Here is an 18,684-nt window from a genome sequence, read left to right on the forward strand (position 1 = left end):
ACATAACTCAGCGAGTTGTATATTATAGTGACATTCGGTGGCTCCAGTTCTAGGCCTGACAAGTCACCAGGCTCTGTTTGTTCTGAATGCTCTTGCTTTCTCACTCAACAAGGACTAGCTTTATTCCTGCATTCCAATCAGGACCAACAGCTGGATTGAGTTGGTAACAGAAGGGTCCAGCCCTACTCCATGTTTTGGATGTACAATCTAGGCCAACACCGCAGTGCAGTACTGGAGGGAAACGCAAAATCTCCAGGCTGGAACTGTCTGAAATTCAGCAGGGGTTGTCCTGGTCTTCCATCGTACAAAGAGCATAAACATGGCGGGGGGGGGGGGGGGGTTTACGCTCTCTCCCAGCAGAGTTACAATGAGAGACTGGAAGGACCCCACCCCTGTGGAAAAACAGGGCCCATCGGTTGTCCATCTTCCTGCTTTGCTAGAAGTTGTAACCGAGCATGTGTTTCTCTTCAAGCTAATTGTCCAAATCTGTCCTGAAGAATTCTGAGGTATTTGTCCCTACACCCTCTCTTGGTAACTATTCCAATCACTAGCCACCCTCTAATGTAAAGTCAGCTTTCTCTAATTACAGTCAAATCTTCTCAGCTTAAACTCACCCCCATGGTCAAGTTGTAAAGTGCCAGCACAGCCAGTCACCAGTGATCCTCTATGTCCCTGAGCTTTATTACTATAAAGCTCAGGGACATAGGATCTATCCTTGGCCCCCTCCTATTTCTCATCTACATGTTGCCCTTTGGTGACATCATCCGAAAACACAGCGTCAGTTTCTACATGTACGCTGATGACACCCAGCTCGATCTCACTACCTCTTCTCTCGACCCCTCCACGGTGTCTAAATTGTCAGACTGCTTGTCAGACATCCAGTTCTTGATGAGCAAAAATTTTCCCCAATTAAATATTGGGAAGACCGAAGCCATTGTTTTCGGTTCCCGGCACAAACGCTGTTCCCTAGCCACTGACTCCACCCCCCTCCCTAACATCCCTGCAGAAGAAGCCTTGGCGAGTTGCTGCAGTGCATCTTGTAGATGGTACACACTGCAGCCACGGTGCGGGGAGTGAATGTTTAAATGTTTAAAGTGGCGGATGGGCTGCCAATCAAGCAGGCTGCTTTGTCCTGGGTGAAGTCGAGCTTCTTGAGTGTTGTTGGAGCTGCACTCATCCAGACAAGTCAAGAGTATTCCATCACACTCCTGACTTGTGCCTTGTAAATGGTGGAAAGGTTTTTGGGAGTCAGGAAGTGAGACACTCGCCGCAGAATACCCAGCCTTTGACCTGCTCTTGTAACCACAGTATTTATGTAGCTGGTCCAGTTAAGTTTCTGGTCAATGGTGACCCCCAGGATGTTGATGGTGGGGGATTCAGTGATGGTAATGCCATTGAATGTCATGGGGCGGTGGTTAGACTCTCGCTTGTTGGAGATAGTCAGTGACTGGCGCGAATGTTACTTGCCACTTATCAGCCCAAGCCTGAATGTCGAGCAGGTCTTGCTGCATTGGGGCATGGACTGCTTCATCATCTGAGGAGTTGCGAATGGAACTGTGCAATCATCAGCGAACATCCCCATATGCCACCTTATGTCGGCACATTCAGTCAAATGCTGTCTTGATCTCAAGGGTAGTCACTCTCACCTCACCTCCGGAATTCAGCTTTTTTGTCCATGTTTGAACCAAGGCTGTAATGAGGTCAGGAATAGAGTGGTCCTGGCGGAACCCAAACTGGGCATCAGTGAGCAGGTCATTGGTGAGTAAGTGTCGCTTGATAGCACTGTCGACGACACCTTCCATCACTTTGCTAATGATTTGAGAGTAGACTGATGGGGCGGTAATTGGCTGGATTGGATTTGTCCTGCTTTTTGTGGACAGGACATACCTGGGCAGTTCTCCACATTGTCGGGTAGATGCCAGGTCCGCCGTGATGGAATGGCTCCTGGGCTGGCAGCTCCCTAGGGAGCTCCTTTGCTATCCTTGGCCATCCGTTGCCATCCTTTGCTCTTTCTCCCCCAGTCTCCTTAAGTTCCCCTGGCTCTTAATAGTGGGTGCATTTTATCCCTAACTGCAAGTTCAAAGTTAACTGAGCCCACTGCCCATCCCCCAACCATGCCTGTTCTTTGTTCTCAGTGAGCACTGGCTCTTCACTTAAACTTAGCTTCCAAATTCCCATACCTCTCTGCCATCAAGTCTACGCTTCTCCACTGGAACAGTGATCTAGTGGATCGCGAGTGGAGCTCGGGGCCAGGGATATCAGTGCTAATTTAATCCTGTGAGAGATAACATCACTCATGTCGGAGGCTGGGACCCAAGAGCGAGGATGAGCCCAGCAGCGAGATCAAGGCGCAGCATGGACCAACAGCAGGGTCGGGGCCCAGGCCAACAGCGAGGTCGGGAGGACCACAATGCATCCTACGAAATCCAGGCAGAGAGGACCTACTGGAAAGGAGGGAGTAGCAGTATGTTTGTGTGTGTGTGCTAGGCCGTTGTAGTAGAGCCTGGCCTCCAATCATCTTGGATCCCCTTGCAATTGGACCAAGGCCTTGCTCTGTCAAGCCCGTGTCGTAGCTGGTGTGCAACGGCCACCCCACGTTAAAAGAATTCACGCACAGGCATCTTCCACCCTTTAAAATGAAGTTCGGGACCTGGAACGTCAGGACCCTCATGGACAACCCCAACAGTGACAGACCTGAACACCGTACTGCTATCGCTGCCCGGGAGCTCAGACGTTTCGACATAGACATCGCCCTAAGCGAGACCCGGCGGGCAGGGGAAGGCCAGTTCAAGGAGCTGGAAAGGCAAACCTGAAGAAGAACGCTGCCTCCATGGGGTAGACTTCGCCATAAAAAATTAAATAGTTGGGTGTCTCAGAGACTCCCCTAGCGGTATAAACAAGCGCCTCATGACTCTACGGCTCACCCTAGCCCGGAACCAGTGCGCTACGGTCATCAGTGCGTAAGCCCCAACACTGGAAGCCACAGACGAGACCAAAGAGGAATTCTACTCCAGCCTCGAGCAATCCCTGTCCCGAGTCCCAACGGGCAACAAGCTGATCCTCCTTGGCGACTTTAACGCCAGAGTTGGAAAGGACACAGACCTCTGGGGAGGTGTGATCGGGAGAGAGGGGGTAGGGAACACAAGAAGTAGGAGCAGGAGTAGGCCATACGGCCCCTCGGGCCTGCTCCACCATTCAATAGGATCATGGCTGATCCGAATCTAGACTCACTCCAACGGTACCCTCCTCCTGACGAAATGCTTAGAACATGGCCTTATCATAACCAACACCTTGTTCCGTCAGAGAGACAAGTACAAGACTTCATGGCAGCACCCTTGCTCCAAGCACTGGCATCTGCTGGACTACGTCATTGTCCGAGCGAGGGACCGCAAGGACGTCCGCATCACCCGCGCCATGACAGGAGCTGACGACTGCTGGACAGACCACCGCCTAATCCGTTCTGTCATCTCCATCACTTTAGCCCCAAAACAGCGGCGGCAACAGAAACAATGCCGCAGGAAAATCAACGCTGGAGCACTCAAAGACCCCACGAAGAAAGCCCTATTCAGCCTGCGTCTCACAAACAACGTGACTCCTCCCAGTGATGCAGACACACAGAGTGTCCACAGCGCCTGGTCTGCACTCAAGGCCTCCATAATCAGTACCTGTGAAGAGACGCTCGGTCACTCGACCAGGAAACACCAAGACTGGTTCGACGAGAATGACTAGGAGATCCAGGAGCTAATAAGCCGCAAGCGCAAGGCATTCCTGATCTGGAAACAGCAACAGAACTTGAGAGCAAGAAAGCAGCTCTGCAGACGCCTGAAGGCCGAGGTCCAACAAAAAATTCGCGACCTAAAGAACAGATGGTGGCTGGAGAAAGCGCAGGAGATCCAGCAGCTCGCCGACAACCACGACATGCGTGGATTCTTTAGCACAGTCAAGACCGCCTACGGCCCAAGCACCCATGGTCCTACCCCACTGTGGGCCAAGAACGGACAGGGAGGCAGTCAGTGCCCGCTGGAAGGAGCACTTTGAAGATCTCCTTAACCGAGACTCTGTCTTCAATGCGAGTGTCCTCAACTCCATCCCGCAGCATGCTACCCACCACCATCTCAGCACAACCCAAGCCCGGCATGAGGTTGAAAAGGCCATCCGACAACTGAAGAACAACAAGGCCTCGGGAGCAGATGGAATCCCTGCCGAGGCACTAAAGCATGGCGGAGAAGCACTACTGGCGCAAATTCATGAACCCATTTCTCTTATCTGGAAGGAGGAGAGCATGTCATTAGGATCTCAGAGACACCGTAATAGTGACCATTTTCAAGAAAGGTGACAAGTCCTATTGGGGTAATTACAGAGGAGTTTCCCTGCTGTCTGCCACAGGGAAAGTCATCGCAAGAATCCTCCTCAATCACCTTCTCCCAGTGGCTGAAGAGCTCCTCCCAGAGTCGCAATACGGATTCCGCCCACTAAGGGGCACAATGGACATGATCTTCACCGCACGCCAATTACAAGAGAAATGCAGGGAACAGCACCAACCACTGTACATGGCCTTCTGTGACCTCACAAAGGCCTTCGACACTGTCAACCGTGAGGGATTATGGAGTGTCCTCCTCAAATTCGGCTGTCCTCAAAAGTTTGTCACCATCCTCCGCCTGCTTCACAACGACATGCAAGCCCTGATGCTGACCAACAGTTCCACCACTGACCCAATTCACACACGGATCGGGGTCAAGCAAGGCTGTGTCATCACACCAATGCTCTTCTCGATCTTCCTTGCTGCAATGCTCCATCTCACCCTCAGTAAGCTCCCCGCTGGAGTGGAACTAATTTACAGAACAAACAGGAAACTCTTCAACCTCCATCGCCTCCAGTCCAGATCCAAAGTCGTCCCATCCTCTGTCATCAAATTACAGTATGCAGACGATGCTTGCGTCTGCGCACACTCGGAGGTCGAACTCCAAACCATCGTTAACACTTTCACCGAAGCGTACGAGAGCATGGGCCTTACACTAAACATCTGTAAGACAAAGGTCCTCTACCAACCTGCCCCCGCCACACAGTACTGCCCCCCGATTATCAAAATCCATGACAAGGCCTTGGACAGCGTGGACCACTTTCCATACCTCAGGAGCCTACTGTCAACAAGGGCAGACGTCGATGACGAAGTCCAACAGTGTGCCAGTGCAGCCTTCAGTCACCTGAGGAAGAGAGTGTTTGAAGACCAGGACCTCAAACCCAGCACCAAGCTCATGGTCTACAGAGCAGTAGTAATACCCGCCCTCCTGTTTGCTTCAGAGACATGGACCATGTACAGCAGGCACCTCAAAGTACTGGAGAGGTACCACCAACGCTGCCTTCGCAAGATCCTGCAAATCCATTGGCAGGATAGGCACACCAACGTCAGTGTTCTCGCTCAGGCCAACATCCCCAGCATCGAAGCTTTTGACCACGCTCGATCAGCTCCGATGGACGGGTCACATCGTCCGCATGCCCGATATGAGACTCCCAAAACAAGCACTCTACTCAGAGCTCCGACACAGCAAGAGAGCCCCAGGTGGGCAGAGGAAACGCTTCAAGGACACCCTCAAAGCCTCCTTGAAAAAGTGCAACATCCTCACTGACACCTGGGAATCCCTGGCCCAAGACCGCACAAAGTGGAGGAGGCGCATCTGGGAAGGCGCCGAATACCTCGAGTCTCTTTGCCGGGAGCAAGCGGGAGCAAGCAGCGCAAGGAGCACACGTCAACCAAAGCACCCCACCCACCCGCCCCTTCAACCACCGTCTGCCCCACCTGTGACAGAGACTGTAGGTCCCGCATTGGACTCACCAGTCACCTGAGAACTCATTTTTAATGTGAAAGCAAGTCATCCTCGGTTCCGAGGGACTGCCTAAGAAGAAGAAGAGCTAGAGGTGCGGCTAGTTCTGGAGCTACAAGAAACTACATGCAACCAAACAGGAGGTTTACAAGGACATGCAACACATTATCAGGAAAAGCAGTGTTCAGCAGAAAGGGAATCTTCCTGGCCAAGATTTATCCCTTGTACCACACCACTAGAAACAGATCATTCAGCTCATTTGCTGTTAGTGGGACCTTATGGGATAATGCGATACCAGAACTGAGAGGCTAGACCCATCAGGAAAGGCTTAACAGGATGGTGCTCTTTTCTCTAGAATAGAGAAGGCTGAGGGGTGACCTGATAGAGGTCTTTTAAAATTATGAAAGGGTAAACGTAGAGAAGATGTTTCCATTTGTGGGCGAGACCAGAACTAGGGGCCATAAATAGAAGATAATCACTAATAAATCCAATGGGGAATTCAGGAGAAACCTCTTGACCCAGAGAGTGGTGAGAATGTGGAACTCACTACCACAGGGAATAGTTGAGGTGAATAGCGCCGATGCATTTAAGGGGAAGATAGATAGACACATGAGAGAGAAAGGAATAGAAGGATATGTTGATGGGGTGAGATGAAGAGGGGTGGGAGGAGGCTCGTGTGGAGCATAAACACCGGCATGCACCAGTTGGCCTGTTTTTGAGCTGTAAATACTTTGTAATACTTTGCTGTGCACAAATTGGCAGCCGCGTTTCCTACATAACAGCAGAGACTGCGCATCAAATATAACTGATTGGCTGTAAAGCACTTTGGCACATCCCAAGGATGTGAAAGGTGTTATATAAATGCAAGTTCTTTTGTTTTTCCTCTTTGTCTCTCTTCATTCCCACACTCCCTATTTCCTTAACTACCTTTCCTCTCCTGAAGCCACTGTCTCAGGTTGGTGGAAGGTTCCTCATGCACTGGCAGCCCGCAGGTACCTGACCTTCATGGGTGTCCCTAGACTGTGCCTGGTGACAGCATGTTCGACCACAGAGGCGCATCACAGCCAAGTCAAGGGAACAAGGCAAAAGGTTGAAAGAAGGAATAAAGACTTGTATTTCTATAGTGCCTTTTACGACCTCAAGATGTCCCAAAGTGTTTCACAACCAATAAAGTACTTTTGAAGTGTAGTCACTGTTGTAATGTAGGAAACATGGCAGCCCACTTGCGCTCAGCAAGCTCCCAAAAACAGCGCTGTATTAGTGACCAGATAATCTGTTTTAGTGATGTTGGTTGAAGGATAAATATTGTCCGGGACACCGGGGACAACTCCCCTGCACTTCTTTGAATTGTGCGTGGGGGATCTTTTACATCCACACGAGAGAGCAGACGGGGGCCTCGGATTAACATCGCATCTGAAAGACGGCACCTCTGACAGTGCAGCACCCCCTCAGTACTGCACTGGGAGTGTCAGCCTGGATTATGTGCTCAAGTCTCCAGAGTGGGACTTGAACCCACGACCTTCTGACTCAGGCAAGAGTGCCGCCCACTGAGCCCACAGCCGACACCTGACAAGACATAACCCGGCAGAGTGGGATTTGCTCTTAAAACAATTCCTTTTGTTCAGGTGTCAGGACAAACTGAGGAGCTTCCAAAAATGAAAGAAATGAAACAATGGGTGAGGGGAGAGTTCTTTATCATTCAGCCAAGTTTTCACCAATTAGCAAGAACTGAATTTCTTTTGGACTGGGGTCATTGATCTTGGGTAAGAGAGCATAGAGGCAGAGCAAACGGTCTCTCTGAATTTTTCCTCTGCTCTCATTTAGGAGCATAGGAACAGGAGTAGGCCATTCAGTTCATCGAACTTGACTGATCTGTATCTTAACTCCATTTACCCACATTGGTTCCATAACCCTTAATATCTTTGCTTGACAAAATTCTATCAGTCTCAGTTTTGAAATTTCCAATTGACACCCAGCCTCAACAGCTTTTCGAAGGGGAGGGGAGGGGAAAAGAGTTCCAGATTTCCACTGCCCTTTGTGTGAAGAAGTGCTTCCTGACATCATCCCTGAACGGCCTGGCTCTAATTTTCAGGTTATGCCCCCTTGTTCTGGACTCCCCCACCAGAGAAAATAGTTTTTCTCTCTAGCTACCCAATTAAACCCTTTAACCATTTTAAACACCTCAATTAGAAACATAGAAGATAGGAGCAGGAGTAGGCCATTCGGCCCTTCGAGCCTGCTCCGCCATTCAATGAGATCATGGCTGATCATCCAATTTCAGTACCCTGTCCCTGCCTTCTCCCCATATCCCTTGATCCCTTTAGCCTCAAGAAATATATCCAACTCTTTCTTGAATATATTTAATGAACTGGCCTCCACCGCCCTCTGTGGCAGAGAATTCCACAAGTTCACCACTCTCTGGGTGAAGAAGTTCCTCCTCATTTCAGTCCTAAATGGCTTACCCCTTATCCTTAGACTATGACCCCTGGTTCTGGACTCCCCGGCCATCCGAAACATCCTTCCTGCATCTAGTCTGTCCAGACCTGACAGAATTTTATAGGTTTCGATGAGATCCCCTCTCAATCTTCTAAACTCCAGTGAGTATAAGCCCAATCGACACAATCTCTCCTCATACGTCATTCCTGCCATCCCAGGTATCAGCCTGGTGAATCTTCGCTGCACTCCCTCCATGGCAAGAACGTCCTTCCTCAGGTAAGGTGACCAAAACTGCACACAATACTCAAGGTGTGGTCTCACCAAGGCCCTGTACAACTGTAGCAAGACATCCTTGATCCTGTACTCGAACCCTCTTGCTACGAAGGCCAGCATACCATTTGCCTTCTTAACCGCCTGCTGCACCTGCATGCTTACCTTCAGCGACTGGTGCACAATAACACCCAGGTCTCTTTGCACTTCCCCTTCTCCCAATCTATTGCCATTCAAATAATAATCTGCCTTCCTGTTTTTGCCACCAAAGTGGATAACCTCACATTTATCCACATTATAGTGCATTTGCCATGTTTCTGCCCAATCACCCAACCTGTCCAAATCGTACTGGAGTTTCACGACATCCTCCTCACAGCTTACCCTCCCACCCAGCTTTGTGTCGTCTGCAAATTTGGAGATATTACATCCAATTCCCTCGTCCAGATCATTAATATATATTGTGAACAGCTGGGGTCCTAGCACCGATCCTTGTGGTACCCCACTAGTCACTGCCTGCCACTCGGAAAACGACCCGTTTATTCCAACTCTTTGCGTTCTGTCCGCCAACCAGTTCTCTATCCAAGTCAATACCTTATCGAAAGCCTTCTGAAAGTCCAAATACACCACATCCACTGGTTCTCCCTTATCTATTTTACCAGTTACATCCTCAAAAAATTCCAGTAGATTAGTCAAGCATGATTTACCTTTTGTAAATCCATGTTGACTTTGTCCGATCCTGTCACTGCTTTCCAAGTGCTCTGCTATTACATCTTTTATAATAGACTCCAGCATTTTCCCCACTACCGATGTCAGGCTTACCGGTCTATAATTCCCCGCTTTTTCTCTACCACCTTTTTTGAATAGTGGGGTAACATTAGCTACCCTCCAATCCATGGGTACCGTTCCAGAGTCGATCGAGTTCTGGAAGATGACCAGCAATGCATCTACTATCTCTAGGGCCACTTCCTTAAGTACCCTAGGATGTAGACCATCAGGCCCTGGGGATTTATCAGCCTTCAGTCCCATCAATTTTCCTAACACCATTTCCCTACAAATACTGATTTCTTTCAGTTCCTCCCTTTCATCAGACCCTATGTTCCCCGACATCTCTGGGAGGTTATTTGTGTCCTCCTTTGTGAAGACAGAACCAAAGTATGTATTTAGTTGGTCTGCCATTTCCTTGTTTCCCATTATAAATTCCCCTGATTCTGACTGTAAGGGACCTACGCTTGACTTGGCCAATCTTTTTCTCTTCACATATCTATAAAAGCTTTTACAGTCAGTTTTTATGTTCCCTGATAGCTTACTCTCATATTCTATTTTCCCTTTCTTAATTAATCCCTTTGTCCTCTTTTGTTGACTCCTAAACTGCTCCCAATCCTCAGGATTATTGCTTTTTCTAGCCAATTTATATGTCCTCTCCTTGGATCTTATGCTATCCCTAATTTCCCTTGTTAGCCACGGTTGAGTCACCTTTTTTGTTTTATTTTTATGCCAAACTGGGATGAACAAATTCTGTAGCTCATCCATTCGGTCTTTGAACATTTACCATTGCCTATCCACTGTCAACCCTTTGAGTGCCATTCCCCAATCAATCCTACCCAACTCGCTCCTCAGACCATCGTAGTTTCCTTTATTTAAATTGAGGACCCTTGTCTCTGAGTCAACTACTTCATTCTCCATCTTAATGAAGAATTCGATCATATTATGATCGCTCCGACCCAAGGGGCCTCGTACAACAAGATTGCTAATTAATCCTTTCTCGTTACATAATACCCAGTCTAAGATGGCCTGATCTCTGGTTGGTTCCTCGACATATTGGTCCAGGAAACCATCCCGTAAACACTCCAGGAATTTCTCCTCCACAGTATTGTTACTAATTTGGTTGGCCCAATCTATATGTAGATTAAAGTCACCCATGATGACTGCTGTGCCCTTATTGCACACTTCTTTAATTTCCCTTTTAATGCCATCCCCAACCTCCGCCTTACTGTTTGGAGGTCTATATACCACTCCCACTAATGTTTTTTTCCCCTTAGTATTTCTCAATTCTACCCATACAGATTCCACGTCATCAGAGCTAATATCCTTCATTACAATTGTATTAATCCCTTCTTTAACCAATAATGCTACCCCACCTCCCTTTCCTTTTTGCCTATCTTTCCTGAATATCGAATACCCCTGGATGTTGAGTTCCCAGTCTTGGCCATCCTTGAGCCACGTTTCCGTAATCCCAACCAAATCATATCCGTTTACCTCTATTTGCGCAGCCAATTCATCCACCTTATTACAAATGCTCCTCGCATTAAGACACAAAGCCTTCAGGCTTGTTTTTTTAATGCTCTTAGACCTATTAGAATTATTATTTACTGTGGCCACATTTGAATTAAACCATTGATTTCTCTGACTGCCACTTTTGTTTTTCTCCTTCCTATCTTTTGCTTTTATCCCTGTTTTCCTTTCCTCTGTCTCCATGCTCAGGTTCCCAACCCCCTGCCATTTTAGTTTAAACCCCCCCAAACAGCACTAGCAAACACTCCCCTTAGGACATCGGTCCCGGCCCTGCCCAGGTGCAAACCGTCCCGTTTGTACTGGTCCCACCTCTCCCAGAACCGGTTCCAATGTCCAAGGAATTTGAATCCCTCCTCCTTGCACCATTCCTCTAGCCACGTATTCATTTGAAATATCCTCCTATTTCTACTCTGACTAGCACGTGGCACTGGTAGCAATCCTGAGATTACTACCTTTGAGGTCCTATTTTTTAATTTACCTCCTAACTCCCTATATTCTGCTTTTAGGACCTCATCCCGTTTTTTACCTGTATCGTTGGTGCCTATGCGCACCACGACAACTGGCTGTTCACCCTCCCCCTCCAAAATGTTCTGCAGCCACTCCGAGACGTCCTTGACCCTTACACCAGGGAGGAAACACACCATCCTGGAGTCTCGATTGCGGACGCAAAAACGCCTATCTATTCTCCTTACAATTGAGTCCCCTATCACTATAGCTCTTCCACTCTTTTTCCTCCCAGCCTGTGCAGCAGAGCCACCCATGGTGCCAGGAAGTTGCTGCTGCTGCCTTCCCCTGATGAGTCATCCCCCCCAACAGTATTCAAAGTGGTGTATCTGTTGGAGAGGGGGATGGCCGCAGGGGATTCCTGCACTACCTGCCTGCGCCTCTTAATCTGCCTGCTGGTCACCCATTCCCTTCCTGCCTGTACACCCTTTACCTGCGGTGTGACCAACTCGCTATATGTGATATTCACGACGTCCTCAGCATCGCGGATGCTCCAAAATGAATCCATCTGCAGCTCCAGTGCCGCAATGTGGTCTGTCAGTAGCTGCAGCTGGGCACACTTCCCACACACATGGTCGTCAGGGACGCAGGAAGCATCCCTGATTTTGTTTTTCTGCTTCCTATCTTTTGCTTTTATCCCTGTTTTCCTTTCCTCTGTCTCCTTGCTCAGGTTCCCAACCTGCTGCCATTTTAGTTTAACCCCCCCCGAACAGTGCTAGCAAACCTCCCCGCAAGGATATTTGTCCCGCTCTGGTTCAGGTGCAACCCGTCCGACTTGTACAAGTCCCACCTTCCGCAGCCCTTTATCAGCCCTTTAATCTTCTATGTTAAAGGGAATACAAGCCTAGTCTATGCAAACTGTCATCATAATTTAAGCCTTTTAGCCCCGGTATCATTCTGGTGATTTCCTGAGCAAATCCTTCCTGCAAACAGCCCGAGAGGAGGAATGGAACAGCAAAGGCCCCACTTTTCTTAAGCCACCACACCTGGATCAGACATGCGGATTTTTCTCGTCTGTGGGATGCGAGTTCCTTCAAAGGAATGCTGTAAATGGGAAGTAGATGACCTTCCCCACACTGTGAGATTGAAGGGATTTGGAGCTTTTCCCTGGGATGGCAGTAGCCTGATTTAAATCTTGGCACTGGCAAACCCACCCCTTGAAGCTGGTAGGTCGCCTTTCACTCTTCTCGACCACTCCCCCTCCAAGGTTCTCAATCAACTGCTTCCACTGCCCCACCAGGCACAGCACCACACAAGGAAGCCCTACAAAGAGCTTCCCCACACAGAGAGCACATCCCTAGAGGACAGGAATAAGAGTGGAGACAAGGCACGTGTAATCAGGGGGAGGCAGGAGCCAAACATGAATTGCGTGGGGTTTGAAATGCATCCCAATTAAAGGGCTTATTACATTGTTTTCTGATTGGGATACTGGGAGCTGGCTGTTAAATCCAGTTAGAATCATAGAATCATACAGCACAGAAGGAGGCCATTCGGCCCAGCGTGTCTGTACTGTCCCACTCCCTTGCTGTTTCCCCATAGCCCTGAAAATGTTTCCACTCAAAGTATTTATCCAATTACGTTTTGAAAGTTACTATTGAATCTGCTTCCACCACCCTTTCAGGCAGTGCATTCTAGATCATAACTCACTGCGTAAAAAAATGTTCCTCATGTCCCCCTGGCTTTTTTGCCAATTATTTGTGTCCCCTGGTTACCGACCCTTCTGCCAGAGGAAACAGTTTCTGCTTATTTACTCTATCAAACCCCTTCATAACTTTGAACATCTCTATTAAATCTCCCTTTAATCATCTCTGTTCTAAGGAGAACAATCCCAGCTTCTCTAATCTCTCCACATAACTGCAGTTGTTAAAGTTGGGTCTAGAGAATTCAGATTTAACATCATAAGCAACAGGAGCTGGCTCACAGACTCCTGCAATCAAAATTAAAACAATAATCGGAAAGTAGATATGAAAATAACTTTTGGGCGACTGGGTGCTACAGTAGGTTAGAAATTGGTGTTTTCACCTCTGGGACCAATGTTCCCTCTAAGCTGCGCTTTGTTCTGCACGGCCTGTTTCTTTTTGTGTGTGGGCCCTTTAAATTTCTACACATGCGCGGTATTTACAACGGAGAAGCCAACGAGCGGCCTGTGCGGGGCCGTTCCCATTACTGCGCGGCCGCGTGGCTTAGAGGGAACATTGTCTGGGACCTGGCTCAAATCTAGCTCAGGCATTTGGGATGAAAGTGTCCACTGACTGAATTGGGAAGTCAATCCAGTTCTTAACAGGTCTGCAGCACAAAACTGTCCCTAATTCAGCACTCATTGGGAGTGTCAGTCACTGAGATATAAGATCCACGGGTGGTTCATGCAGGTATCGGTAAAAATGTCACACTGGTGCACTAGAGGGCGATGTGCTGCAACCAAGATACAGTAGTGGAGCAGCATAGAGGGAGCTTTGCTCTGCATGTGGCTGCGTTATACCTCACACTGGGAAAGGGAGCTTTACCAGATAATCTGGTTTTGGTGGTGTTGGTTGAGGGATAAGTATTGGCCAGGATACCGGCGAGAACTCCACAGTTCTTCTTTGAAATACTGTTATGGGATCTTTTATGTCCACCCAAGAAGGCAGACGGGGGCTCGGTTTAATGTCTCATAACGAAAGACGGCACCTGCGACAGTGCAGCACTCCCTCAGTAATGCACTAGGAGTGTCAGCCTCGATTATGTGCTCAAGTTTCTGGAGTAGGAACCCACAACCTTCCAAAATGAGAGTGCTACCACCTGTCTGCCCTCTCAGGTAGATGTAAAAGATCCCGTGGCACTATTTGAAGAAGAGCAGGGGCGTTCTGGCCAATATTTATCCCTCAAGCAACATCACTAAAACACATGATCTGATCATTATCTCATTGTTGTTTGTGGGAGCTTGCTGTGCGCAAATTGGCTGCTGCGTTTCCTACATTACAACTGTGACTACACTTCAAAGTGTACTAAAGGGGTTTAGCATCTTTGAAAGTAGATAAATCGCCAGGCCTGGATGAAATGTATCTCAGGCTGTTAAGAGAAGTAAGAGAGGAAATAGCGAAGGCTCTGACCATCATTTTCCAATCCTCTCTGGCTACAGGCGTGGTGCCGGAGGATTGGAGGACTGGAGGACTGCTAATGTACTGTGGCGTACCGATCACAGAAAGGACACAATCCACTTTCCAGTCCGTAGGCTATAAATCAGGCGTCATGCCTTTAAGAAGGATCACACCTTTAAGAAACTCGATCTGCAACATAGTTAAGCCCAGAGCGGGGGAGGAGCAGTCGAAGCTGTGCACTGATGAAAGGCAGTCGTGCTTTGTGTAGTCTCTGACTCCATTTTGTGTTCAGCATGCAGCCTCAACAATTAAACCTTTTCTGTTGAACCTCTCCGAGTTCAGTATTTTTTGCTAGGAGTACGAAGACTCCTACATTGGTGACCCCGACGCTCAGGACGACTCCTAAGCGTAACCATGGCTGACACAAACGCAGTTTCTGTGAAGCTGCCGGAGTTCTGGGAGAACCTGGCCACCGCCTGGTTCCTTCAAGCCGAATCACAATTCCGACTCCGCGGCATCACCGCCAACGCAACGATGTACGACTACCTCCTCGCCTCCCTGGGCAGCTCCACAATCACGAAAGTCTGGACAACGCTACAAAACCCTCCGGAGGAAGGCAGGTACGCACATCTCAAGGCCGCGCTCATTAAAAAATTCACAGCCTCCCAATTCTTGCGCAACTGCCACCTCCTCGACCTCCCGGGCCTCGGTGACTCCACGCCGTCAGACTTGCTCTCACACATGCTTGCTCTGACCGACAAGAAACCGCCCGGCTCCCTCTTCCGCACGCTCTTTATCCGCCAACTACCTCCCAGCATCCGCCCGGCGATCGTGGCGTCCAGCCTCACGGACCTCGAGGCCCTGGCCGACGAAGCCAATAAGCTCCTGTCCGCCAGCTCCAACCACGCCGTCACCCCCGGCCTGGCCTCCACAGCGTCGGCGCGCGCTCCACCCTCTATCGCGCGGCCACACAGCTCGGCCACGAGGCCCCCACGTCCCCCAAGCCCTCCGACCCAGGGCTACTGCTACTTCCATACCCGGTTTGGCGCACGGGCACGCCGCTGCAGCCATCCCTGCACGTTTCCAACCGCCCCCACACCGGCCTACACGATGGCCATGGGGCAAGCAGGCGCGCTGCTGTACGTTACGGACAGCGCCTCCGGACGCTGTTTCCTATGCGACACGGGCGCGCAGCGCAGCATCATCCCCGCGTCCGCCCTCGAGATCCAGCGAGGCGGCCGTGGCCCTGCGCTGGCTGCCGCCAACGGCACCGACATCCGGATGTACGGCACCCGCACCGTCACCATCGACCTCGCAGGCCGCCGCTACCACTGGGAGTTTATCACCGCCAAGGTGCTCTCCCCGCTCCTCGGTGCGGATTTCCTGTGCGCCCACGCCTGTTGGTCGACATGGCTCAGCGCCGCCTCGTGGACATGAACAGCATGTCACCTATCCCGGGCGCCATGGCCCCCCCCCAACCCGCCGAAATGGCGTGGCAATGCCGCGCCCGCTCAACGGACGACTACTCAGCACTCCGGGCTGAGTTCCCAGCCCTCACCAACCCGACCTTCTCCGCGAAGGTTGCTAAGCACGGGGTAGAACACTTCATCCCCACCACAGGCCCACCGGTGTATGCCTACGTCCGCAGGCTGGACCCGGCCAAGCTGGAGATCGCGCGGGCCGAGTTCGCCACAATGGAACAGCTCGGCATCATCCGCCGCTCCAACAGCCCCTGGGCCTCCCCACTCCACATCATCACCAAACCCGAGGGCGGATGGCGCCCCTGCGGGGACTACCGGCGCCTAAACGACGCCACCACGCCGGATCGGTACCCCATACCACACATTCAAGACTTCTCGGCTAGACTGGCCGGCCGCTCAGTCTTCTCCAAAGTCGACCTGGTACGCGGTTACCATCAGGTGCCAGTCCACCCCACGGACGTTCCCAAGACGGCCATAATCACCCCTTTTGGGCTATTCGAGTTCCTCCGAATGCCCTTCGGCCTCAAAAACGCAGCCCAGGCCTTCCAGCGGCTCATGGACTCGGTCCTCCGGGACCTGAAGTTCCTCTTTGTCTACCTGGATGACATCCTGGTAGCTAGTTCCTCCAAGCAGGAACACATCGAGCAGCTCCGCACCCTGTTCCAGCGGCTCAGTGAGCACAGGCTCATCATCAGCCCAGCCAAGTGCCAATTCGGCCTCAGCAGGATTGAATTCCTCGGCCACCACATCACGCAGGACGGAGCCATTCCCCTGCCCGCCAAGGTGCAAGCCGTCCAGCAGTTCCCCCGGCCTACCACCAAAGGCCTCCAGGAGTTCTTGGGGATGATCAACTTTTACAACCGCTTCATTCCCGGAGCGGCCTCCCTCATGCGGCCCCTATACGAAGCCCTCCGGGGTAAGAAAGACAGAATGGCGATCGAGTGGTTGGCGGACATGTTGACCGCTTTCGACTCGACCAAAAAGGCGCTCGCCGACGCCACCATGCTCGCTCACCCACAGCCGAACGCCAGGGTGGCCCTCAACACGGACGCCTCCGACCACGCGGTCGGCGCCGTGTACGAACAGTGGGTCGACAGGGCCTGGCAACCGCTGGCCTTTTTCAGCCGCCAACTGTGCCCCCCGGAGGCCAATTACAGCGCCTTTGACCGTGAGCTCCTCGCACTGTACCTGGCAGTCCGCCATTTTAGATTTCTTCTGGAGGGCCGCCCCTTCACCGCGTTTGTCAACCACAAACCCCTGACATTCGCGATGGCGAAAGCTGCAGACCAGTGGTCAGCCAGGCAACAACGCCAGCTCGCCGCGGTGTCCGAATTCACCACGGACATCCGGCACGTCTCCGGTCGAGACAACGTGGTGGCCGACTGCCTATCCCGCCCCGCCGTCCACGGCGCCCACCTGGCAGTGGACTATGCTCAACTGGCAGCGGAGCAACGCACCAACCCCGATCTGCTCTCCGCGCCCACAACCCTCCCAGGGCTGCGACTGACCGACGTCGCCTGCGGCCCGTCCGCCGTCACAGTCAAATGCGACACCTCCTTGGCGCAACCCCGCCCCATAGTCCCGGCATCCTGGCGAAAACGGGTGTTCGACATCGTCCACGGTCTCTCACACCCCGGCACTCGCGCGTCCATTAGACTGGTGGCCAACCGATTTGTCTGGCGCGGCCTGCGCAAAGATGTGCGCGTCTGGTCCAGATCCTGCATAGCTTGCCAGCGTGCCAAAATCCACCAGCATGTCAAAGCCCCACTCGAGGAGTTCACCGTGCCAGAAAGAAGATTCGACCACATCCACATCGACCTCGTCGGCCCCCTGCCGCCATCACAAGGTCACACGCACCTGCTGACAATCGTGGACCGTACCACCCGCTGGCCCGAGGCCATTCCACTGACGTCCACCACCACCGCCGACATCGCGAGGGCGTTCATCGGTACCTGGGTCGCTCGGTTCGGCGTCCCCTCCGACATGACGTCGGATAGAGGCCCGCAGTTCACCTCTGATCTGTGGGCCGCCATCGCCCGAAACCTCGAGGTGGCCGTTCACCGCACCACAGCTTACCACCCCCAAGCCAACGGACTGTGCGAGCGATTCCACAGGTCCATGAAGGCGTCCCTCCGCGCCAGCCTCGAGGACGAGGCTTAGATCGACCGCCTCTCGTGGGTGCTACTCGGCCTTCGCTCCGCGGTCAAGGAAGACCTGCAAGCCTCGGCGGCGGAACTCGTGTACGGCCAGCTGCTGCGCGTACCCGGAGAGTTCCTGCCCACCGCCACGACCCCCTGGTCGGCTGACCAGCAACGCCGCGCTTTCGCCAATCGAGCACAACAGTTCACTCCAGTACCCACTGGCCGGCACGGCGAACCAGCAACCCGCGTACCACCTAGCCTGCACATGGCCAAATTTGTTTTTGTGCGCCATGACGCCCACCGAGGACCTCTATGGCCCCCATATGACGGACCCTACAAGGTACTCCAGACGGGGAACAAGTTCTTCCTCCTCGAAGTGGGCGGCAGAACTGACAAGGTGTCGGTCGACCGGCTCAAGCTGGCGCACCTAGAGCCCGACGAACCCATTCAAGTGGGCCAACCCCCACCACGGGGCAGACCGCCTAAGAGCCCGACGCGTCCGACCGCCCCGCTCCTGACACCAACAACCAAGAGCCGCTCCGGCCGTGCCATCAAGCCGCCACGCCGGTTCGTACACTCCCTACTAGCGGATTCTGGGGGGAGCTGTGTGGCGTACCAATCACAGAAAGGACACAATCCGCTTTCCAGTCCGTAGACTATA

Source organism: Somniosus microcephalus, chromosome 11 (genome assembly GCF_052327205.1).
Source record: "Somniosus microcephalus isolate GS21.2 chromosome 11, FLI_Smic_1.0, whole genome shotgun sequence".
Classification (NCBI taxonomy): domain Eukaryota; kingdom Metazoa; phylum Chordata; class Chondrichthyes; order Squaliformes; family Somniosidae; genus Somniosus; species Somniosus microcephalus.